The sequence below is a fragment of the Lissotriton vulgaris genome, chromosome 4_1, assembly GCF_964263255.1.
Source record: "Lissotriton vulgaris chromosome 4_1, aLisVul1.2, whole genome shotgun sequence".
NCBI lineage: Eukaryota > Metazoa > Chordata > Amphibia > Caudata > Salamandridae > Lissotriton > Lissotriton vulgaris.
In genome coordinates, this window is record NC_141691.1 from 2090181870 (window position 1) to 2090208645 (window position 26776).

The following is a 26776-nucleotide window of genomic DNA, read 5'->3' on the forward strand; positions in this document are numbered from 1 at the left end:
ATTAGCTCAGCCCTAGTAAGCACCAAACTAAAAACATTAGTGCTGTATATGTGGCCAAGCTCACATATACAATTGTATTGTGGTATATTCATATGAGTGCATTAAACTTGCTTTTGCCAACAAAAAAAGATAAGCACAACTCCTCCTTCTTTCCCTGTGCTGCCATCTTGTCTATCAAAAAGTTTCAGATGTCAAAATATCAAAGCAAATTTTAATCTGGTAGCCATGCTATGCTTCTAAATATATAACTGACATTAAACTCTTCCCAGCTGTCCTATTCTGTGTGCAAATTTTCCATGCAGCTTTCCCTATTCAAAGTCACCAGGAAAACAGAAAGCTGACCGATTCCCCTGTTTGTCAGTTTAGATACATATTTCCAGTTATAAGCAGTGTGCAGTAGACTTGTCTAACAATATACAAGTCAGCTATTTGTATCATACCTAAATGTATGCATTTACTGAAGCCTAAGGCACTTTAAAAGCTGCTTTAAATGGAAAAAATGCTGTTTAAATAGTTCATTTTGCCAAATTTCGACTTTGATATTTGGGGCACTTAAAAATGAATATCCTATATTTTTTTTGTATAAGAGTCATCCTCAAAATGTTCTCTAGATAGCCCAGGAGTCAGAAATCAAAAATTATCATATATACCGTTATAAAAATGAGTTTTTCACGCCTGCGCAGAGCGAAATTCCATATGTAAATATCCTTAATATACGGTACAACACAACTTAAATTTAATTTTAATACTAGGAGGTCACAGTATGAGTATTAAGCTTTATAAATATTAGAAAACAATTTTAAAAGCACTTATTTTTTAAATAATTTTTCATAATCTGATGAGGGCCACGTTGGAGCGCCATTTGCAGAAATCAAGAAACCTTCCCAGGGGTCCCACTGATACTTGGTCCATTTAAACCAACAAAAAAGAAATTGGCACAAAAGCTGAAATATAAAAGTTACATCTTTATTAACCTCAAATGAGTCAGACTACGTCACACAGAAGTCTTAGCAACTGACTGAGGCAGTCTGAGGAGTACAGAAAACAGAGGCCTTATATATGCTTAGGGTTACCTAGTCAGCATTAGACCAAGGGGCAGTCCTGGCTCATGTAAACATGCAACATGACTAATATGGACATGCATGTTGATCTGCTTGCTCAACAAAGTGGGAGGGGCTAACAGTGGCTGTTTTTGGCAAGCACCTCCTGACATTTAACTAGGAACAGTTGCAAGGACAGCTACAAGCTCAATTGAGCATGTGCGAAGGTGGAAGATGCTGAATATAGTTTGTTTCTTGGCAGATTACAAGAGCAGTCAACACTGAGGGAGGACAGAGCACATGGTGAGCACGTGGCAGCACATGGCAAACTAAAATGGCTGCCAGAAATACAAAATGGCTTTCAGCTCATGCTAACAAATCCGTCCAATATTTAACATTAAGAAAACGGCGGGAAGAGGGAAGAAACTAGCTGAAAAGGGAAAAACAGAGGGCAGAAAAACAAGAAGAAAAGGCAAAACAGTTCAGAAAAGGGCAAAACAGGGTAGAAAAATTAACTGAAAAGGCAAAACTGAGCAAAAAACGAGCAGATGAGGCATAAACAAAGGGCTGGAGGTAGAAAGGCAGCAGAGGATAGTGGACTATGGGAAAGCTGGACCGGTGAACTGTAGCTGGGGGAGCTGGCATGGGGAACTGCTCCATGGGGTCGTGCTATGGCTTCCATTAAATAAGTCCTGGGGGAGGGCGGGGTCTGGGTGACGGGAGGAGGGAAATGGTGGGAAAAAACAAGCCCAAAAGGGCAAAACAGAGGACTGAAAAACAGGCAGAAAAGGTAAAACAGAGGGCAGCAAAATGAGCAGAAAGGCAAAACAGAGCAGAAGAGGAAAAAACAGGGCAGAAAGACTAGCAGAAAAGGCAAAACAGAGGGCAGAAGAACAAGCAGAAAAAGGCACAAAACGCACTGTATGTACTTTTGCCAACCCAACAGGTCAGCTGCTCCTCAGTGTCTACAGCCTGGAGGGGGTGCAACAGTAGCAGCAAGTGACAGTATGATGGCACAGTGGTTCTGTTTGTTTATGTTTATGTTTATGTATTTATTTTTATATAGCGCATATATCACCGTTCGGTCTCAGAGAGCTTGCGGGGAGCTGGACTAGAGATAGACAGACAGGGGGATTTTATCAATTTAAAAGAGCCAAGTTTTAAGATTTTTACGAAACGTTTTGTGGTTAGGGTCAGTTCTGATAGACAGTGGTAAGGTGTTCCAAGTGGTGGGGCCTATTTTAGAAAAGCTTCTATCCCCATTTCTGACTGACCTAACCTTTGGGACTTTTAGAAGATGTTTATTGGATGAACGTAGGATCCTTCCCGGACAGTAACCCTGAAGCTTTCTCTGGAGGTACTTGGGTCCCTGTTCATTTATAGACTTATGCAGCAGGCAGCATATTTTAAATTTGATGTGTTTTCTTATTGGGATCCAGTGGAGTGTCCTAAGGCAAGGGGCTGAGGGGGTGTGGGTTGGGAGGTCAAGTATCAACCTCGCTGCAGAATTTTGCAGGGTCTGAAGTTTAGTTAAAGAACCTTCATTCACATCAGCCAATAGCCCGTTGCCATAGTCAAGGCGACTGATTATAAGGCCCTGAATAAGGGGTTTCCGAGAAGCAAGTGGAATCCACTTTAAAAATTTTCTGAGGCTTCTCATTAGCCCAATTCTAGTGTGAACCACTTTATTTATGTGTTAGGACAAGGACAATCTGTCATCGATAATGACTCCCAAGGTCTTAACTGAGTTTTTCGGGCTGGGCAAGGGCCTGTAGACGGTGACCACCATTCGTCCGTCCAGATTTTATTGGCCATACCAAATAGCAAGATTTCTGTTTTCCCAGCATTTAACATTAAATAGTTGTTGGTCATCCATTCTTGAATGTAGATCATACACTGTTGGAATCTCACTTTGGCATCTAAGTGGTTGGGGCCTAAGGTTATCAGAATCTGGGTATCATCGGCGTAGGATACCGTATCAAAGTCGTAGGCTTTGATTACCTTGGCCAGAGGTGATAAATATACATTAAATAAAGTTGGGCTTAAGATTGAACCCTTTATCATTTTCCACATAAGGCGAGGAGAAAGAACCAATTTTAACCTTTGACCGCCTCCCTGTCAGATAACTCTGTATCCATCTGTGTGCTTGACCTCCGACACCAATCTCAGCCAGCCGTTTTAACAGGACACTATGAGAGATGGTGTCGAAGGCCGCCGACAGGTCTAATAGAATCAAGATGGCAGATTGCTTAGCATCCAGGGCCAGCCGGATGTTATCCACTACTTCCAGGAGGGCGGTCTCGGTGCTGTGGCAAGGTCTAAAGCCCGATTGAGAAGTGTCCAGTAGCATGTTGTCCTCTAGGTGTTTAGTTAATTGGATATTAATTAAGGACTCCATTATTTTGCCAAAGAGTGCCAAAAGGGAGATAGGACGATAATTTACTGGTTGCTCTGGGTCAGCATTATTCTTTTTTAAAATGGGTCTGACAGTTGCTTCTTTCCAAGATACTGGAAAGATGGCTTGGGCTATTGATAGGTTAAAAATTGCCGTTATTTCAGTCAGCATGGCCGGGGCTATTTTTGCCAAGATCTGGGCAGATGCAGGATCACTTGGGGAACCTGATTTTACTTTATTAAATTTATCAATGACTTCTTCCTCCGTAACAGTATGGAATTCAAAGAGGGATTTAGACAGGGATGTTAGTTCAGGGGTGGGCGAATTAGGTGGACCTGTGTCATTGTCCTTAGCATTCGGAGGTTCCGTCTCTCTGGAAAAGGCTTTATGAATTATGTGTATTTTATCCTTAAAATGGGTGGAGAGCCTGTCGGCCCACTTTTGGGACTCGGTGGTATGTGGCTGGCAAGAAGAAGGATTAGAGAATTCCTTTACTATGGAGTATAGTTCTTTATGCGAATTACCAGCTAATTCAATTCTGGTTCCTAGATAGACTTTCTTCACTACGGCTATCTGGCTCATATATTCTTTATGTGCCGACTTATATTGCTGTTTATCCATAGGATTCTTTGTTTTACGCCATTTACTCTTGGTGCACCTCATTGCCTGTTTCACTAGTTTTAAATCTGGTGTAAACCAGGGGGATCTTGTGTTTGGGCATTTAGTTTGCTGTTTTGGGGCAATGTGATCCAGTGCCATGTTAATTGCTTTGTCTAGGTCCTTTACCACCTTGTCTGGATCAGTATTATGAGTCACAAGGGGGGTGTAAAAGCGCTAGCAAAGGAGTCAGGGTTGATTTTATTCCAGGGCCTGCTCATTTTTACCTTCTTTGAGTGGGCAGATTTAATCGCATTAACTCTAATGTTGAACTTTATTATCATATGGCCAGACCATAGGATTGGATAGAGTTCGACAATTTAACTTCCTGAGAGCTGGTACATAGGAAATCTAATGTGTGTCCGGCCTTGTGAGTAGGACCCATTTCTAGTAACATCATGTCCAGTGCCTTAATGTTGTCCATTAATTCAGAGGTATGTGTATCTTGCCGCAATTCAATGTGATAATTAAAATCTCGTATTAACAAATAATTTTTACATGCTAAGACATGCAGGGCCAAAATTTCCAATAGCTGAGTCGCACAGTGGGTTTAATTTTCTGGTGGTCTATAGACAAGCGCTCCTTTCCAGAATTCTCTATTATTTAGGTCTAGGGAAAAGATAAGGAATTCACCCCATTCTGTAATTTGCGTATCAATGGTCAAAAGTTTTATGGATGACTTATAGACTATTGCTCTACCTCCTCCCCTCTTTGCCGTCCTGTCTAATCCTAGAATACTGTAACCCGTAGGTAAAGCTATAGCTAAATACGGGCAGGATGTTTCTTGGAACCAGGTCTCCGTGATGAAGAAGAGATCTGGTGATTCCTGGTCCAGTAGAGCCCATATTTCAAGAGCATGCTTAGAGAGGGAACGCACATTTCCATACAAACATATAAGGTGGTTAGGCAAGGGCAACGGTACGTGCAGCAGAAAGTGCCTGTTACTGGAGGTATGGGGAGTGTTTAGGGAAAGAAGCTCTGATCAAGAGTATTTAATAATGGCCATTGGGCGTTTATACCGCGTGAAGGGGACTGGCGGCAGTCTGGTGGCGGTCTGGCGCGGACGGGCGCAGATGGGCATGATCTGGCACGACTCCGGCGCGTCGCTGCGCGCGTCCGCTGCGCGCGTCCGCTGCGTGCTCCGCCTTCTATGTGGGTTTATATCCGTCCCAGCAGCACCACTAGACCACCGCCTACCCGGAAACAGACTTTCCCTCTACTTCGATTGGGATAATTAAACCGCGGTGGAACGGGGAAATGCCGGGGCGGGGCTCAGCGTGCAACCGGCAAATAGCACCAAGTAATAACAACCACAGTAAATAAAAGTAAAAAGACGGCGCAAAATAAAACTTAAATGTTAAAATGCTATTAGATCAGCTTTTGAGTGTCAACAGCTAGCGCTAGGTATAGATCAGGCACTCTCATACCCCAGTCGCGTCCGCTGTTAAATCTACTGGAGAGCGCACACTATGCCCACAAGGATATAATATCCAGAGGCACTCCCCAACTTCTGAGGGAGCCAGTAGCCTCTTAGCTGCGGCAATAGAGACCCATGGGTGAGGGTTTGGGGGTTGCACAGCATAGTTAACAGGGGGGGGCCTAATGTCATGGGGAGCATGCAATGCCAGGTGAAACACTGATGTTAATTTGCCTACAGACAATTGCTCCCAGAGCAAGTTCAAGAAGGAAAGAGAATCAGGAGCCCCCTCTGGGTCACAGCATCTCAACTAACCAGGCTCCCCCTACCGTATGGACTCCAACTCACAAAGTCACTCAGCCATGCCAGGTGTGGGCCTCACAAGTTTAAGCAGTCTGCTATGCGGTGGCTATCAGGCCTGGCAGAATCTTCCCTTTTCACTGCGCAGTCTCAGCGGCAAAGAGACTGCATCACCATCTCCTCAGACCATGATCCTGCGAGTTTTGCAGTGCCATCGCACTGAACATGTGCTACCTCTCCTTGCAGTTTAATCCCCAGCAGCGTGGGCTGCGGCACTATCACCCAGTCAGCCAGAGGTCCAGCCACTTGCAGGTACCCCCATAAAATGGCATGGCACCTCCCAGTCCTGCGCATGTGGAAGCACAAAGGGCCCAGCAGAGCTTCTGCACCAAGCACCCACGGGGTGAACCGCCACCGCACCCAATGTAGGGGATACAACGGATCTATGTCTTCACAGTGACTCCGCAGAAAAGATAGTATTGTAGCACAGGAGCACAACGTGAGTCTCCGCAACCACCAGCTGGCCTCAGTGATCATCTCAACGCAGGATAAAAGCCGGATTAATGTCGCCAACTTGCAGAGCCTTATGTTGTGGCGGGCATCTTGCAGCCTGGGCTTGGCCACATCCCCAAAATGTTTTTTTCTCTCTTTAGTTATTAATCCAGGTTAGATGGGCAACCAGAAAGAAAATAAAACACACACAGACTTTTCTTAAACAGGCGGAGTGAGAGCAGCACTGGAAGTGGGGTGAGGGAACAGTGAAGCAACACAGGAGTGCAGAGGGCAAACAACTAAGCAGCACAGGGTGGGTGGAGGTGACAGGCAAAGCAAAATGGGGTGGATCGGGAAAAAATGGCGAAGCAACATAGGCGGGGGTCGGGCGAGAAGGAAACATGGTGAAGGGCTGGCGGCAACACAAAAGCAACAGGAGAGGGTAGGAGCGAAAGCAACATGGGGTTGGCAGAAGCAAAATTAAGCGCATGGGTGAAGCTACTCAATTGGAGAAGCACATGGGCAAGTAGGAGGGAAGTTGGAAGAAGCAATAGGGCAATAGATAGCAATGCAGAGTGCAGGGAGCTAGATGTAAAGAGGGAAAGCACTTCAAAGCACACGCACTCTAATGGAGAGCTAAACACAAGAGAAGCAATCACGCGCGGCAGCAGGGAGAGGGGACAGAGTAGGGGGCCTGCTCGATACCCTTGCGCGAGCTAGCAGCAAGGTGCAATAATTGATAACACAAGGCACGGTATGAAGGCCACAGTCTTTAATAGGCAGATACAAATGTATAACATGGAAGCATGGAGGTCTTATCTGTGCACTCTGGTTCAGGTGCCTGCTGCAGACACGTGTTTATAAACTGCAGGAGCAGGAGCAGACACAGTATGAAGGCCGCAGTCTTTAATAGGCAGATACAAATGTATAACATTGAAGCATGGAGGTCTTATCTGTGCACTCTGGTTCAGGTGCCTGCTGCAGACACGTGTTTATAAACTGCAGGAGCAGGAGCAGACACAGTATGAAGGCCACAGTCTTTAATAAGCAGATACGAAGGTATAACATTGAAGCCAGGAGGTCTTATCTCTGCACTCTGGTTCAGGTGCCTGCTGCAGGCTCGTGTTTATAAACTGCAGGAGCGAGGAGCAGACACGGTATGAAAGGCCACAGTCTTTAATAAGCAGATACGAAGGTATAACATTGAAGCCAGGAGGTCTTATCTGTGCACTCTGGTTCAGGAGCCTGCTGCAGGCCCGTGTTTATAAACTGCAGGAGCGAGGAGCAGACACAGTATGAAGGGCCACAGTCTTTAATAGGCAGATACAAATGTATAACATGGAAGCCAGGAGGTCTTATCTGTGCACTCTGGTTCAGGTGCCTGCTGCAGACACGTGTTTATAAACTGCAGGAGCGAGGAGCAGACACGGTATGAAGGGCCACATTCTTTAATAGGCAGATACAAATGTATAACATGGAAGCCAGGAGGTCTTATCTGTGCGCTCTGGTTCAGATGCCTGCTGCAGACTCGTGTTTATAAACTGCAGGAGCGAGGAGCAGACACGGTATGAAGGCCGCAGTCTTTAATAGGCAGATACAAATGTATAACATGGAAGCCAGGAGGTCTTATCTGTGCACTCTGGTTCAGGTGCCTGCTGCAGACTTGTGTTTATAAACTGCAGGAGCGAGGAGCAGACACGGTATGAAGGCCGCAGTCTTTAATAGGAAGATACAAATGTATAACATTGAAGCCAGGAGGTCTTATCTGTGCACTCTGGTTCAGGTGCCTGCTGCAGACACGTGTTTATAAACTGCAGGAGCAGACACAGTATGAAGGGCCACAGTCTTTAATAGGCAGACACAAATGTATAACATTGAAGCCAGGAGGTCTTATCTGTGCACTCTGGTTCAGGCGCCTGCTGCAGACACGTGTTTATAAACTGCAGGAGCAGGGGCAGACACAGTATGAAGGCCACAGTTTTTAATAGGCAGATACAAATGTATAACATGGAAGCCAGGAGGTCTTATCTGTGCACTCTGGTTCAGGTGCCTGCTGCAGGCTCGTGTTTATAAACTGCAGGAGCAGGGGCAGACACAGTATGAAGGGCACAGTCTTTAATAGGCAGATACAAATGTATAACATTGAAGCCAGGAGGTCTTATCTGTGCACTCTGATTCAGGTGCCGGCTGCAGACTCGTGTTTATAAACTGCAGGAGCGAGGAGCAGACACGGTATGAAGGCCGCAGTCTTTAATAGGCAGATACAAATGTATAACATGGAAGCCAGGAGGTCTTATCTGTGCACTCTGGTTCAGGCGCCTGCTGCAGACACGTGTTTATAAACTGCAGGAGCGAGGAGCAGACACAGTATGAAGGCCACAGTCTTTAATAGGCAGATACAAATGTATAACATTGAAGCCAGGAGGTCTTATCTGTGCACTCTGGTTCAGGTGCCTGCTGCAGGCTCGTGTTTATAAACTGCAGGAGCAGGGGCAGACACAGTATGAAAGGCCACAGTCTTTAATAAGCAGATACGAAGGTATAACATTGAAGCCAGGAGGTCTTATCTGTGCACTCTGGTTCAGGTGCCTGCTGCAGGCTCGTGTTTATAAACTGCCGGAGCGAGGAGCAGACACTGTATGAAGGGCCACAGTCTTTAATAGGCAGATACAAATGTATAACATGGTAGCCAGGAGGTCTTATCTGTGCACTCTGGTTCAGGTGCCTGCTGCAGGCTCGTGTTTATAAACTGCCGGAGCGAGGAGCAGACACTGTATGAAGGGCCACAGTCTTTAATAGGCAGATACAAATGTATAACATGGTAGCCAGGAGGTCTTATCTGTGCACTCTGGTTCAGGTGCCTGCTGCAGGCTCGTGTTTATAAACTGCAGGAGCGAGGAGCAGACACGGTATGAAAGGCCACAGTCTTTAATAAGCAGATACAAATGTATAACATTGAAGCCAGGAGGTCTTATCTGTGCACTCTGGTTCAGGCGCCTGCTGCAGACACGTGTTTTTAAACTGCAGGATCGAGGAGCAGACACGGTATGAAAGGCCACAGTTTTTAATAGGCAGATACAAATGTATAACATTGAAGCCAGGAGGTCTTATCTGTGCACTCTGGTTCAGGTGCCTGCTGCAGACACAGTATGAAGGGCCACAGTCTTTAATAGGCAGATACAAATGTATAACATTGAAGCCAGGAGGTCTTATCTGTGCACTCTGGTTCAGGCGCCTGCTGCAGACTCCTGTTTATGAACTGCAGGAGCGAGGAGCAGACACAGTATGAAGGCCAGAGTCTTTAATAGGCAGATACAAATGTATACCATGGTAGCCAGGAGGTCTTATCTGTGCACTCTGGTTCAGGTGCCCGCTGCAGGCACGTGTTTATAAACTGCAGGAGCAGGGGCAGACACAGTATGAAGGCCACAGTCTTTAATAGGCAGATACAAATGTATAACATTGAAGCCAGGAGGTCTTATCTGACACAGTATGAAGGCCACAGTCTTTAATAGGCAGATACAAATGTATAACATGGAAGCATGGAGGTCTTATCTGTGCACTCTGGTTCAGGCACCTGCTGCAGACTCGTGTTTATAAACTGCAGGAGCGAGGAGCAGACACAGTATGAATGCCACAGTCTTTAATAGGCAGATACAAATGTATAACATGGAAGCCAGGAGGTCTTATCTGTGCACTCTGGTTCAGGTGCCTGCTGCAGACACAGTATGAAGGGCCACAGTCTTTAATAGGCAGATACAAATGTTCAACATTGAAGCTAGGAGGTCTTATCTGTGCACTCTGGTTCAGGTGCCTGCTGCAAGCTCGTGTTTATAAACTGCAGGAGCGAGGAGCAGGCACGGTATGAAGGCCACAGTCTTTAATAGGCAGATACAAATGTATAACATGGTAGCCAGGAGGTCTTATCTGTGCACTCTGGTTCAGATGCCTGCTGCAAGCTCGTGTTTATAAACTGCTGGAGCAGGGGCAGACACAGTATGAAAGGCCACAGTCTTTAATAAGCAGATACAAATGTATAACATTGAAGCCAGGAGGTCTTATCTGTGCACTCTGGTTCGGGTGCCTGCTGCAGACAGGTGTTTATAAACTGCAGGAGCGAGGAGCAGACACGGTTTGAAGGCCACACACTTTAATAGGCAGATACAAATGTATAACATTGAAGCCAGGAGGTCTTATCTCTGCACTCTGGTTCAGGCGCCTGCTGCAGACTCGTGTTTATAAACTGCAGGAGCGAGGAGCAGACACAGTATGAAGGCCACAGTCTTTAATAGGCAGATACAAATGTATAACATTGAAGCCAGGAGGTCTTATCTGTGCACTCTGATTCAGGTGCCGGCTGCAGACACGTGTTTATAAACTGCAGGAGCGAGGAGCAGGCACAGTATGAAGGCCACAGTCTTTAATAGGCAGATACAAATGTATAACATTGAAGCATGGAGGTCTTATCTGTGCAGTCTGGTTCAGGTGCCTGCTGCAGGCTCGTGTTTATAAACTGCAGGAACGAGGAGCAGGCACAGTATGAAGGCCACCGTTTTTAATAGGCAGATACAAATGTATAACATTGAAGCCAGGAGGTCTTATCTGTGCACTCTGGTTCAGGTGCCTGCTGCAATCTCGTGTTCATAAACTGCAGGAGCGAGGAGCAGGCACAGTATGATGGCCACAGTTTTTAATAGGCAGATACAAATGTATAACATTGAAGCCAGGAGGTCTTATCTGTGCACTCTGGTTCAGGTGCCTGCTGCAGGCTCGTGTTTATAAACTGCAGGAACGAGGAGCAGTCACGGTATGAAGGCCACAGTTTTTAATAGGCAGATACAAATGTATAACATTAATTAATTGATTAATTGTGTGCTTGTATAGCGCAGGAATCACTCCCGAAGGGGTACCTCCGCGCTTCGACCGCTGCGAAACCCTTCCTGGCTTCCCTGAGAGATGGTCCCTTAATGGGTATCTCCAGGGTGAGACCAGGCATCCCCGGCGGTCTGGTGGGGCCGTTAGTGAAGATGAGGCAAGCTAGTGCCCAGAGTTGCCGAGTGTGATCGCTGATCAGAGTGGGCACCGAGGCGAGAGAATTATCGAGTCTGCTGACCCTGGTCCAGAAACCTGCCGCGTCGGGAATCGAACCCTGGTCCCGGGCCGTCCTCTGCTCTCGGGTCTGCCGCCTCTAACCAGTGAGCCACACTACTTCACTCATTGAAGCCAGGAGGTCTTATCTGTGCACTCTGGTTCAGGTGCCTGCTGCAGGCTCGTGTTTATAAACTGCAGGAGCGAGGAGCAGACACGGTATGAAGGCCACAGTCTTTAATAGGCAGATACAAATGTATAACATTGAAGCCAGGAGGTCTTATCTGTGCACTCTGGTTCAGGTGCCTGCTGCAGACTCGTGATTATAAACTGCAGGAGCGAGGAGCAGACACGGTATGAAGGCCGCAGTCTTTAATAGGCAGATACAAATGTATAACATTGAAGCCAGGAGGTCTTATCTGTGCACTCTGGTTCAGATGCCTGCTGCAGGCTCGTGTTTATAAACTGCAGGAGCGAGGAGCAGGCACAGTATGAAGGGCCACAGTCTTTAATAGGCAGATACAAATGTTTAACATTGAAGCCAGGAGGTCTTATCGGTGCACTCTGATTCAGGTGCCGGCTGCAGACTTGTGTTTATAAACTGCAGGAGCGAGGAGCAGACACGGTATGAAGGCCGCAGTCTTTAATAGGCAGATACAAATGTATAACATTGAAGCCAGGAGGTCTTATCTGTGCACTCTGATTCAGGTGCCGGCTGCAGACACGTGTTTATAAACTGCAGGAGCGAGGAGCAGGCACAGTATGAAGGCCACAGTCTTTAATAGGCAGATACAAATGTATAACATGGAAGCTAGGAGGTCTTATCTGTGCACTCTGGTTCAGGTGCCTGCTGCAGGCTCGTGTTTATAAACTGCAGGAGCAGGGGCAGACACAGTATGAAAGGCCACAGTCTTTAATAAGCAGATACGAAGGTATAACATTGAAGCCAGGAGGTCTTATCTGTGCACTCTGGTTCAGGTGCCTGCTGCAGGCTTGTGTTTATAAACTGCCGGAGCGAGGAGCAGACACTGTATGAAGGGCCAGAGTCTTTAATAGGCAGATACAAATGTATAACATGGTAGCCAGGAGGTCTTATCTGTGCACTCTGGTTCAGGTGCCTGCTGCAGGCTCGTGTTTATAAACTGCCGGAGCGAGGAGCAGACACTGTATGAAGGGCCACAGTCTCTAATAGGCAGATACAAATGTATAACATGGTAGCCAGGAGGTCTTATCTGTGCACTCTGGTTCAGGTGCCTGCTGCAGGCTCGTGTTTATAAACTGCAGGATCGAGGAGCAGACACGGTATGAAAGGCCACAGTCTTTAATAGGCAGATACAAATGTATAACATTGAAGCCAGGAGGTCTTATCTGTGCACTCTGGTTCAGGTGCCTGCTGCAGACACAGTATGAAGGGCCACAGTCTTTAATAGGCAGATACAAATGTATAACATTGAAGCCAGGAGGTCTTATCTGTGCACTCTGGTTCAGGCGCCTGCTGCAGACTCCTGTTTATAAACTGCAGGAGCGAGGAGCAGACACGGTATGAAGGCCAGAGTCTTTAATAGGCAGATACAAATGTATAACATGGTAGCCAGGAGGTCTTATCTGTGCACTCTGGTTCAGGTGCCCGCTGCAGGCACGTGTTTATAAACTGCAGGAGCAGGGGCAGACACAGTATGAAGGCCACAGTCTTTAATAGGCAGATACAAATGTATAACATTGAAGCCAGGAGGTCTTATCTGACACAGTATGAAGGCCACAGTCTTTAATAAGCAGATACAAATGTATAACATGGAAGCATGGAGGTCTTATCTGTGCACTCTGGTTCAGGTGCCTGCTGCAGGCTCGTGTTTATAAACTGCAGGAGCGAGGAGCAGACACAGTATGAATGCCACAGTCTTTAATAGGCAGATACAAATGTATAACATTGAAGCCAGGAGGTCTTATCTGTGCACTCTGGTTCAGGCGCCTGCTGCAGACTCGTGTTTATAAACTGCAGGAGCGAGGAGCAGACACGGTATGAAGGCCACAGTCTTTAATAGGCAGATACAAATGTATAACATGGAAGTCAGGAGGTCTTATCTGTGCACTCTGGTTCAGGTGCTTGCTGCAGACACAGTATGAAGGGCCACAGTCTTTAATAGGCAGATACAAATGTACAACATTGAAGCCAGGAGGTCTTATCTGTGCACTCTGGTTCAGGTGCCTGCTGCAGGCTCGTGTTTATAAACTGCAGGAGCGAGGAGCAGGCACGGTATGAAGGCCACAGTCTTTAATAGGCAGATACAAATGTATAACATGGAAGCATGGAGGTCTTATCTGTGCACTCTGGTTCAGGTGCCTGCTGCAGACACGTGTTTATAAACTGCAGGAGCAGACACAGTATGAAGGCCACAGTCTTTAATAGGCAGATACAAATGTATAACATTGAAGCATGGAGGTCTTATCTGTGCACTCTGGTTCAGGTGCCTGCTGCAGACACGTGTTTATAAACTGCAGGAGCAGGAGCAGACACAGTATGAAGGCCACAGTCTTTAATAAGCAGATACGAAGGTATAACATTGAAGCCAGGAGGTCTTATCTCTGCACTCTGGTTCAGGTGCCTGCTGCAGGCTCGTGTTTATAAACTGCCGGAGCGAGGAGCAGACACTGTATGAAGGGCCACAGTCTTTAATAGGCAGATACAAATGTATAACATTGAAGCATGGAGGTCTTATCTGTGCACTCTGGTTCAGGTGCCTGCTGCAGACTCGTGTTTATAAACTGCAGGAGCGAGGAGCAGACACGGTATGAAAGGCCACAGTCTTTAATAAGCAGATACGAAGGTATAACACAGAAGGCAGGAGGTCTTATCTGTGCACTCTGGTTCAGGTGCCTGCTGCAGGCCCGTGTTTATAAACTGCAGGAGCGAGGAGCAGACACAGTATGAAGGGCCACAGTCTTTAATAGGCAGATACAAATGTATAACATGGAAGCCAGGAGGTCTTATCTGTGCACTCTGGTTCAGGTGCCTGCTGCAGACACGTGTTTATAAACTGCAGGAGCGAGGAGCAGACACGGTATGAAGGGCCACAGTCTTTAATAGGCAGATACAAATGTATAACATTGAAGCCAGGAGGTCTTATCTGTGCACTCTGGTTCAGGTGCCTGCTGCAGACACGTGTTTATAAACTGCAGGAGCAGACACAGTATGAAGGCCACAGTCTTTAATAAGCAGATACGAAGGTATAACATTGAAGCCAGGAGGTCTTATCTCTGCACTCTGGTTCAGGTGCCTGCTGCAGGCTCGTGTTTATAAACTGCCGGAGCGAGGAGCAGACACTGTATGAAGGGCCACAGTCTTTAATAGGCAGATACAAATGTATAACATTGAAGCATGGAGGTCTTATCTGTGCACTCTGGTTCAGGTGCCTGCTGCAGACTCGTGTTTATAAACTGCAGGAGCGAGGAGCAGACACGGTATGAAAGGCCACAGTCTTTAATAAGCAGATACGAAGGTATAACATTGAAGGCAGGAGGTCTTATCTGTGCACTCTGGTTCAGGTGCCTGCTGCAGGCCCGTGTTTATAAACTGCAGGAGCGAGGAGCAGACACAGTATGAAGGGCCACAGTCTTTAATAGGCAGATACAAATGTATAACATGGAAGCCAGGAGGTCTTATCTGTGCACTCTGGTTCAGGTGCCTGCTGCAGACACGTGTTTATAAACTGCAGGAGCGAGGAGCAGACACGGTATGAAGGGCCACAGTCTTTAATAGGCAGATACAAATGTATAACATGGAAGCCAGGAGGTCTTATCTGTGCGCTCTGGTTCAGATGCCTGCTGCAGACTCGTGTTTATAAACTGCAGGAGCGAGGAGCAGACACGGTATGAAGGCCGCAGTCTTTAATAGGCAGATACAAATGTATAACATGGAAGCCAGGAGGTCTTATCTGTGCACTCTGGTTCAGGTGCCTGCTGCAGACTCGTGTTTATAAACTGCAGGAGCGAGGAGCAGACACGGTATGAAGGCCGCAGTCTTTAATAGGAAGATACAAATGTATAACATTGAAGCCAGGAGGTCTTATCTGTGCACTCTGGTTCAGGTGCCTGCTGCAGACACGTGTTTATAAACTGCAGGAGCAGACACAGTATGAAGGGCCACAGTCTTTAATAGGCAGACACAAATGTATAACATTGAAGCCAGGAGGTCTTATCTGTGCACTCTGGTTCAGGCGCCTGCTGCAGACACGTGTTTATAAACTGCAGGAGCAGGGGCAGACACAGTATGAAGGCCACAGTTTTTAATAGGCAGATACAAATGTATAACATGGAAGCCAGGAGGTCTTATCTGTGCACTCTGGTTCAGGTGCCTGCTGCAGGCTCGTGTTTATAAACTGCAGGAGCAGGGGCAGACACAGTATGAAGGGCACAGTCTTTAATAGGCAGATACAAATGTATAACATTGAAGCCAGGAGGTCTTATCTCTGCACTCTGGTTCAGGTGCCTGCTGCAGGCTCGTGTTTATAAACTGCAGGAGCGAGGAGCAGACACGGTATGAAGGCCGCAGTCTTTAATAGGCAGATACAAATGTATAACATTGAAGCCAGGAGGTCTTATCTGTGCACTCTGATTCAGGTGCCGGCTGCAGACTCGTGTTTATAAACTGCAGGAGCGAGGAGCAGACACGGTATGAAGGCCGCAGTCTTTAATAGGCAGATACAAATGTATAACATGGAAGCCAGGAGGTCTTATCTGTGCACTCTGGTTCAGGCGCCTGCTGCAGACACGTGTTTATAAACTGCAGGAGCGAGGAGCAGACACAGTATGAAGGCCACAGTCTTTAATAGGCAGATACAAATGTATAACATTGAAGCCAGGAGGTCATATCTGTGCACTCTGGTTCAGGTGCCTGCTGCAGGCTCGTGTTTATAAACTGCAGGAGCAGGGGCAGACACAGTATGAAAGGCCACAGTCTTTAATAAGCAGATACGAAGGTATAACATTGAAGCCAGGAGGTCTTATCTGTGCACTCTGGTTCAGGTGCCTGCTGCAGGCTCGTGTTTATAAACTGCCGGAGCGAGGAGCAGACACTGTATGAAGGGCCACAGTCTTTAATAGGCAGATACAAATGTATAACATGGTAGACAGGAGGTCTTATCTGTGCACTCTGGTTCAGGTGCCTGCTGCAGGCTCGTGTTTATAAACTGCCGGAGCGAGGAGCAGACACTGTATGAAGGGCCACAGTCTTTAATAGGCAGATACAAATGTATAACATGGTAGCCAGGAGGTCTTATCTGTGCACTTTGGTTCAGGTGCCTGCTGCAGGCTCGTGTTTATAAACTGCAGGAGCGAGGAGCAGACACGGTATGAAAGGCCACAGTCTTTAATAAGCAGATACAAATGTATAACATTGAAGCCAGGAGGTCTTATCTGTGCACTCTGGTTCAGGCGCCTGCTGCAGACACGTGTTTATAAACTGCAGGATCGAGGAGCAGACACGGTATGAAAGGCCACAGTCTTTAATAGGCAGATACAAATGTATAACATTGAAGCCAGGAGGTCTTATCTGTGCACTCTGGTTCATGTGCCTGCTGCAGACACAGTATGAAGGGCCACAGTCTTTAATAGGCAGATACAAATGTATAACATTGAAGCCAGGAGGTCTTATCTGTGCACTCTGGTTCAGGCGCCTGCTGCAGACTCCTGTTTATAAACTGCAGGAGCGAGGAGCAGACACGGTATGAAGGCCAGAGTCTTTAATAGGCAGATACAAATGTATACCATGGTAGCCAGGAGGTCTTATCTGTGCACTCTGGTTCAGGTGCCCGCTGCAGGCACGTGTTTATAAACTGCAGGAGCAGGGGCAGACACAGTATGAAGGCCACAGTCTTTAATAGGCAGATACAAATGTATAACATTGAAGCCAGGAGGTCTTATCTGACACAGTATGAAGGCCACAGTCTTTAATAGGCAGATACAAATGTATAACATGGAAGCATGGAGGTCTTATCTGTGCACTCTGGTTCAGGCACCTGCTGCAGACTCGTGTTTATAAACTGCAGGAGCGAGGAGCAGACACAGTATGAATGCCACAGTCTTTTATAGGCAGATACAAATGTATAACATGGAAGCCAGGAGGTCTTATCTGTGCACTCTGGTTCAGGTGCCTGCTGCAGACACAGTATGAAGGGCCACAGTCTTTAATAGGCAGATACAAATGTACAACATTGAAGCTAGGAGGTCTTATCTGTGCACTCTGGTTCAGGTGCCTGCTGCAGGCTCGTGTTTATAAACTGCAGGAGCGAGGAGCAGGCACGGTATGAAGGCCACAGTCTTTAATAGGCAGATACAAATGTATAACATGGTAGCCAAGAGGTCTTATCTGTGCACTCTGGTTCAGATGCCTGCTGCAAGCTCGTGTTTATAAACTGCTGGAGCAGGGGCAGACACAGTATGAAAGGCCACAGTCTTTAATAAGCAGATACAAATGTATAACATTGAAGCCAGGAGGTCTTATCTGTGCACTCTGGTTCGGGTGCCTGCTGCAGACAGGTGTTTATAAACTGCAGGAGCGAGGAGCAGACACGGTTTGAAGGCCACACACTTTAATAGGCAGATACAAATGTATAACATTGAAGCCAGGAGGTCTTATCTCTGCACTCTGGTTCAGGCGCCTGCTGCAGACTCGTGTTTATAAACTGCAGGAGCGAGGAGCAGACACAGTATGAAGGCCACAGTCTTTAATAGGCAGATACAAATGTATAACATTGAAGCCAGGAGGTCTTATCTGTGCACTCTGATTCAGGTGCCGGCTGCAGACACGTGTTTATAAACTGCAGGAGCGAGGAGCAGGCACAGTATGAAGGCCACAGTCTTTAATAGGCAGATACAAATGTATAACATTGAAGCATGGAGGTCTTATCTGTGCAGTCTGGTTCAGGTGCCTGCTGCAGGCTCGTGTTTATAAACTGCAGGAACGAGGAGCAGGCACAGTATGAAGGCCACCGTTTTTAATAGGCAGATACAAATGTATAACATTGAAGCCAGGAGGTCTTATCTGTGCACTCTGGTTCAGGTGCCTGCTGCAATCTCGTGTTTATAAACTGCAGGAGCGAGGAGCAGGCACAGTATGAAGGCCACAGTTTTTAATAGGCAGATACAAATGTATAACATTGAAGCCAGGAGGTCTTATCTGTGCACTCTGGTTCAGGTGCCTGCTGCAGGCTCGTGTTTATAAACTGCAGGAACGAGGAGCAGGCACGGTATGAAGGCCACAGTTTTTAATAGGCAGATACAAATGTATAACATTAATTAATTGATTAATTGTGTGCTTGTATAGCGCAGGAATCACTCCAGAAGGGGTACCTCCGCGCTTCGACCGCTGCGAAACCCTTCCTGGCTTCCCTGAGAGATGGTCCCTTAATGGGTATCTCCAGGGTGAGACCAGGCATCCCCGGCGGTCTGGTGGGGCCGTTAGTGAAGATGAGGCAAGCTAGTGCCCAGAGTTGCCGAGTGTGATCGCTGATCAGAGTGGGCACTGAGGCGAGAGAATTATCGAGTCCGCTGACCCTGGTCCAGAAACCTGCCGCGTCGGGAATCGAACCCTGGTCCCGGGCCGTCCTCTGCTCTCGGGTCTGCCGCCTCTAACCAGTGAGCCACACTACTTCACTCATTGAAGCCAGGAGGTCTTATCTGTGCACTCTGGTTCAGGTGCCTGCTGCAGGCTCGTGTTTATAAACTGCAGGAGCGAGGAGCAGACACGGTATGAAGGCCACAGTCTTTAATAGGCAGATACAAATGTATAACATTGAAGCCAGGAGGTCTTATCTGTGCACTCTGGTTCAGGTGCCTGCTGCAGACTCGTGATTATAAACTGCAGGAGCGAGGAGCAGACACGGTATGAAGGCCGCAGTCTTTAATAGGCAGATACAAATGTATAACATTGAAGCCAGGAGGTCTTATCTGTGCACTCTGGTTCAGATGCCTGCTGCAGGCTCGTGTTTATAAACTGCAGGAGCGAGGAGCAGGCACAGTATGAAGGGCCACAGTCTTTAATAGGCAGATACAAATGTTTAACATTGAAGCCAGGAGGTCTTATCGGTGCACTCTGATTCAGGTGCCGGCTGCAGACTTGTGTTTATAAACTGCAGGAGCGAGGAGCAGACACGGTATGAAGGCCGCAGTCTTTAATAGGCAGATACAAATGTATAACATTGAAGCCAGGAGGTCTTATCTGTGCACTCTGATTCAGGTGCCGGCTGCAGACACGTGTTTATAAACTGAGGGAGCGAGGAGCAGGCACAGTATGAAGGCCACAGTCTTTAATAGGCAGATACAAATGTATAACATGGAAGCCAGGAGGTCTTATCTGTGCACTCTGGTTCAGGTGCCTGCTGCAGGCTCGTGTTTATAAACTGCAGGAGCAGGGGCAGACACAGTATGAAAGGCCACAGTCTTTAATAAGCAGATACGAAGGTATAACATTGAAGCCAGGAGGTCTTATCTGTGCACTCTGGTTCAGGTGCCTGCTGCAGGCTTGTGTTTATAAACTGCCGGAGCGAGGAGCAGACACTGTATGAAGGGCCACAGTCTTTAATAGGCAGATACAAATGTATAACATGGTAGCCAGGAGGTCTTATCTGTGCACTCTGGTTCAGGTGCCTGCTGCAGGCTCGTGTTTATAAACTGCCGGAGCGAGGAGCAGACACTGTATGAAGGGCCACAGTCTCTAATAGGCAGATACAAATGTATAACATGGTAGCCAGGAGGTCTTATCTGTGCACTCTGGTTCAGGTGCCTGCTGCAGGCTCGTGTTTATAAACTGCAGGATCGAGGAGCAGACACGGTATGAAAGGCCACAGTCTTTAATAGGCAGATACAAATGTATAACATTGAAGCCAGGAGGTCTTATCTGTGCACTCTGGTTCAGGTGCCTGCTGCAGACACAGTATGAAGGGCCACAGTCTTTAATAGGCAGATACAAATGTATAACATTGAAGCCAGGAGGTCTTATCTGTGCACTCTGGTTCAGGCGCCTGCTGCAGACTCCTGTTTATAAACTGCAGGAGCGAGGAGCAGACACGGTATGAAGGCCAGAGTCTTTAATAGGCAGATACAAATGTATAACATGGTAGCCAGGAGGTCTTATCTGTGCACTCTGGTTCAGGTGCCCGCTGCAGGCACGTGTTTATAAACTGCAGGAGCAGGGGCAGACACAGTATGAAGGCCACAGTCTTTAATAGGCAGATACAAATGTATAACATTGAAGCCAGGAGGTCTTATCTGACACAGTATGAAGGCCACAGTCTTTAATAAGCAGATACAAATGTATAACATGGAAGCATGGAGGTCTTATCTGTGCACTCTGGTTCAGGTGCCTGCTGCAGGCTCGTGTTTCTAAACTGCAGGAGCGAGGAGCAGACACAGTATGAATGCCACAGTCTTTAATAGGCAGATACAAATGTATAACATGGAAGCCAGGAGGTCTTATCTGTGCACTCTGGTTCAGGCGCCTGCTGCAGACTCGTGTTTATAAACTGCAGGAGCGAGGAGCAGACACGGTATGAAGGCCACAGTCTTTAATAGGCAGATACAAATGTATAACATGGAAGTCAGGAGGTCTTATCTGTGCACTCTGGTTCAGGTGCTTGCTGCAGACACAGTATGAAGGGCCACAGTCTTTAATAGGCAGATACAAATGTACAACATTGAAGCCAGGAGGTCTTATCTGTGCACTCTGGTTCAGGTGCCTGCTGCAGGCTCGTGTTTATAAACTGCAGGAGCGAGGAGCAGGCACGGTATGAAGGCCACAGTCTTTAATAGGCAGATACAAATGTATAACATGGAAGCATGGAGGTCTTATCTGTGCACTCTGGTTCAGGTGCCTGCTGCAGACACGTGTTTATAAACTGCAGGAGCAGGAGCAGACACAGTATGAAGGCCACAGTCTTTAATAGGCAGATACAAATGTATAACATTGAAGCATGGAGGTCTTATCTGTGCACTCTGGTTCAGGTGCCTGCTGCAGACACGTGTTTATAAACTGCAGGAGCAGGAGCAGACACAGTATGAAGGCCACAGTCTTTAATAAGCAGATACGAAGGTATAACATTGAAGCCAGGAGGTCTTATCTCTGCACTCTGGTTCAGGTGCCTGCTGCAGGCTCGTGTTTATAAACTGCCGGAGCGAGGAGCAGACACTGTATGAAGGGCCACAGTCTTTAATAGGCAGATACAAATGTATAACATTGAAGCATGGAGGTCTTATCTGTGCACTCTGGTTCAGGTGCCTGCTGCAGACTCGTGTTTATAAACTGCAGGAGCGAGGAGCAGACACGGTATGAAAGGCCACAGTCTTTAATAAGCAGATACAAAGGTATAACATTGAAGCCAGGAGGTCTTATCTGTGCACTCTGGTTCAGGTGCCTCCTGCAGGCCCGTGTTTATAAACTGCAGGAGCGAGGAGCAGACACAGTATGAAGGGCCACAGTCTTTAATAGGCAGATACAAATGTATAACATGGAAGCCAGGAACTCTTATCTGTGCACTCTGGTTCAGGTGCCTGCTGCAGACACGTGTTTATAAACTGCAGGAGCGAGGAGCTGACACGGTATGAAGGGCCACAGTCTTTAATAGGCAGATACAAATGTATAACATTGAAGCCAGGAGGTCTTATCTGTGCACTCTGGTTCAGGTGCCTGCTGCAGGCCCGTGTTTATAAACTGCAGGAGCAGGGGCAGACACAGTATGAAGGCCACAGTCTTTAATAGGCAGATACAAATGTATAACATTGAAGCCAGGAGGTCTTATCTGACACAGTATGAAGGCCACAGTCTTTAATAGGCAGATACAAATGTATAACATGGAAGCATGGAGGTCTTATCTGTGCACTCTGGTTCAGGCACCTGCTGCAGACTCGTGTTTATAAACTGCAGGAGCGAGGAGCAGACACAGTATGAATGCCACAGTCTTTAATAGGCAGATACAAATGTATAACATGGAAGCCAGGAGGTCTTATCTGTGCACTCTGGTTCAGGCGCCTGCTGCAGACTCGTGTTTATAAACTGCAGGAGCGAGGAGCAGACACGGTATGAAGGCCACAGTCTTTAATAGGCAGATACAAATGTATAACATGGAAGTCAGGAGGTCTTATCTGTGCACTCTGGTTCAGGTGCCTGCTGCAGACACGTGTTTATAAACTGCAGGAGCGAGGAGCAGACACGGTATGAAGGGCCACAGTCTTTAATAGGCAGATACAAATGTACAACATTGAAGCTAGGAGGTCTTATCTGTGCACTCTGGTTCAGGTGCCTGCTGCAGGCTCGTGTTTATAAACTGCAGGAGCGAGGAGCAGGCACGGTATGAAGGCCACAGTCTTTAATAGGCAGATACAAATGTATAACATGGAAGCATGGAGGTCTTATCTGTGCACTCTGGTTCAGGTGCCTGCTGCAGACACGTGTTTATAAACTGCAGGAGCAGGAGCAGACACAGTATGAAGGCCACAGTCTTTAATAGGCAGATACAAATGTATAACATTGAAGCATGGAGGTCTTATCTGTGCACTCTGGTTCAGGTGCCTGCTGCAGACACGTGTTTATAAACTGCAGGAGCAGGAGCAGACACAGTATGAAGGCCACAGTCTTTAATAAGCAGATACAAAGGTATAACATTAAAGCCAGGAGGTCTTATCTCTGCACTCTGGTTCAGGTGCCTGCTGCAGGCTCGTGTTTATAAACTGCAGGAGCGAGGAGCAGACACGGTATGAAAGGCCACAGTCTTTAATAAGCAGATACGAAGGTATAACATTGAAGCCAGGAGGTCTTATCTGTGCACTCTGGTTCAGGAGCCTGCTGCAGGCCCGTGTTTATAAACTGCAGGAGCGAGGAGCAGACACAGTATGAAGGGCCACAGTCTTTAATAGGCAGATACAAATGTATAACATGGAAGCCAGGAGGTCTTATCTGTGCACTCTGGTTCAGGTGCCTGCTGCAGACACGTGTTTATAAACTGCAGGAGCGAGGAGCAGACACGGTATGAAGGGCCACAGTCTTTAATAGGCAGATACAAATGTATAACATGGAAGCCAGGAGGTCTTATCTGTGCGCTCTGGTTCAGATGCCTGCTGCAGACTCGTGTTTATAAACTGCAGGAGCGAGGAGCAGACACGGTATGAAGGCCGCAGTCTTTAATAGGCAGATACAAATGTATAACATGGAAGCCAGGAGGTCTTATCTGTGCACTCTGGTTCAGGTGCCTGCTGCAGACTCGTGTTTATAAACTGCAGGAGCGAGGAGCAGACACGGTATGAAGGCCGCAGTCTTTAATAGGAAGATACAAATGTATAACATTGAAGCCAGGAGGTCTTATCTGTGCACTCTGGTTCAGGTGCCTGCTGCAGACACGTGTTTATAAACTGCAGGAGCAGACACAGTATGAAGGGCCACAGTCTTTAATAGGCAGACACAAATGTATAACATTGAAGCCAGGAGGTCTTAACTGTGCACTCTGGTTCAGGCGCCTGCTGCAGACACGTGTTTATAAACTGCAGGAGCAGGGGCAGACACAGTATGAAGGCCCCAGTTTTTAATAGGCAGATACAAATGTATAACATGGAAGCCAGGAGGTCTTATCTGTGCACTCTGGTTCAGGTGCCTGCTGCAGGCTCGTGTTTATAAACTGCAGGAGCAGGGGCAGACACAGTATGAAGGGCACAGTCTTTAATAGGCAGATACAAATGTATAACATTGAAGCCAGGAGGTCTTATCTGTGCACTCTGATTCAGGTGCCGGCTGCAGACTCGTGTTTATAAACTGCAGGAGCGAGGAGCAGACACGGTATGAAGGCCGCAGTCTTTAATAGGCAGATACAAATTTATAACATGGAAGCCAGGAGGTCTTATCTGTGCACTCTGGTTCAGGCGCCTGCTGCAGACACGTGTTTATAAACTGCAGGAGCGAGGAGCAGACACAGTATGAAGGCCACAGTCTTTAATAGGCAGATACAAATGTATAACATTGAAGCCAGGAGGTCTTATCTGTGCACTCTGGTTCAGGTGCCTGCTGCAGGCTCGTGTTTATAAACTGCAGGAGCAGGGGCAGACACAGTATGAAAGGCCACAGTCTTTAATAAGCAGATACGAAGGTATAACATTGAAGCCAGGAGGTCTTATCTGTGCACTCTGGTTCAGGTGCCTGCTGCAGGCTCGTGTTTATAAACTGCCGGAGCGAGGAGCAGACACTGTATGAAGGGCCACAGTCTTTAATAGGCAGATACAAATGTATAACATGGTAGCCAGGAGGTCTTATCTGTGCACTCTGGTTCAGGTGCCTGCTGCAGACACAGTATGAAGGGCCACAGTCTTTAATAGGCAGATACAAATGTACAACATTGAAGCTAGGAGGTCTTATCTGTGCACTCTGGTTCAGGTGCCTGCTGCAGGCTCGTGTTTATAAACTGCAGGAGCGAGGAGCAGGCACGGTATGAAGGCCACAGTCTTTAATAGGCAGATACAAATGTATAACATGGAAGCATGGAGGTCTTATCTGTGCACTCTGGTTCAGGTGCCTGCTGCAGACACGTGTTTATAAACTGCAGGAGCAGGAGCAGACACAGTATGAAGGCCACAGTCTTTAATAGGCAGATACAAATGTATAACATTGAAGCATGGAGGTCTTATCTGTGCACTCTGGTTCAGGTGCCTGCTGCAGACACGTGTTTATAAACTGCAGGAGCAGGAGCAGACACAGTATGAAGGCCACAGTCTTTAATAAGCAGATACGAAGGTATAACATTGAAGCCAGGAGGTCTTATCTCTGCACTCTGGTTCAGGTGCCTGCTGCAGGCTCGTGTTTATAAACTGCAGGAGCGAGGAGCAGACACGGTATGAAAGGCCACAGTCTTTAATAAGCAGATACGAAGGTATAACATTGAAGCCAGGAGGTCTTATCTGTGCACTCTGGTTCAGGAGCCTGCTGCAGGCCCGTGTTTATAAACTGCAGGAGCGAGGAGCAGACACAGTATGAAGGGCCACAGTCTTTAATAGGCAGATACAAATGTATAACATGGAAGCCAGGAGGTCTTATCTGTGCACTCTGGTTCAGGTGCCTGCTGCAGACACGTGATTATAAACTGCAGGAGCGAGGAGCAGACACGGTATGAAGGGCCACAGTCTTTAATAGGCAGATACAAATGTATAACATGGAAGCCAGGAGGTCTTATCTGTGCGCTCTGGTTCAGATGCCTGCTGCAGACTCGTGTTTATAAACTGCAGGAGCGAGGAGCAGACACGGTATGAAGGCCGCAGTCTTTAATAGGCAGATACAAATGTATAACATGGAAGCCAGGAGGTCTTATCTGTGCACTCTGGTTCAGGTGCCTGCTGCAGACTCGTGTTTATAAACTGCAGGAGCGAGGAGCAGACACGGTATGAAGGCCGCAGTCTTTAATAGGAAGATACAAATGTATAACATTGAAGCCAGGAGGTCTTATCTGTGCACTCTGGTTCAGGTGCCTGCTGCAGACACGTGTTTATAAACTGCAGGAGCAGACACAGTATGAAGAGCCACAGTCTTTAATAGGCAGACACAAATGTATAACATTGAAGCCAGGAGGTCTTAACTGTGCACTCTGGTTCAGGCGCCTGCTGCAGACACGTGTTTATAAACTGCAGGAGCAGGGGCAGACACAGTATGAAGGCCACAGTTTTTAATAGGCAGATACAAATGTATAACATGGAAGCCAGGAGGTCTTATCTGTGCACTCTGGTTCAGGTGCCTGCTGCAAGCTCGTGTTTATAAACTGCAGGAGCAGGGGCAGACACAGTATGAAGGGCACAGTCTTTAATAGGCAGATACAAATGTATAACATTGAAGCCAGGAGGTCTTATCTGTGCACTCTGATTCAGGTGCCGGCTGCAGACTCGTGTTTATAAACTGCAGGAGCGAGGAGCAGACACGGTATGAAGGCCGCAGTCTTTAATAGGCAGATACAAATGTATAACATGGAAGCCAGGAGGTCTTATCTGTGCACTCTGGTTCAGGTGCCTGCTGCAGACACGTGTTTATAAACTGCAGGAGCGAGGAGCAGACACAGTATGAAGGCCACAGTCTTTAATAGGCAGATACAAATGTATAACATTGAAGCCAGGAGGTCTTATCTGTGCACTCTGGTTCAGGTGCCTGCTGCAGGCTCGTGTTTATAAACTGCAGGAGCAGGGGCAGACACAGTATGAAAGGCCACAGTCTTTAATAAGCAGATACGAAGGTATAACATTGAAGCCAGGAGGTCTTATCTGTGCACTCTGGTTCAGGTGCCTGCTGCAGGCTCGTGTTTATAAACTGCCGGAGCGAGGAGCAGACACTGTATGAAGGGACACAGTCTTTAATAGGCAGATACAAATGTATAA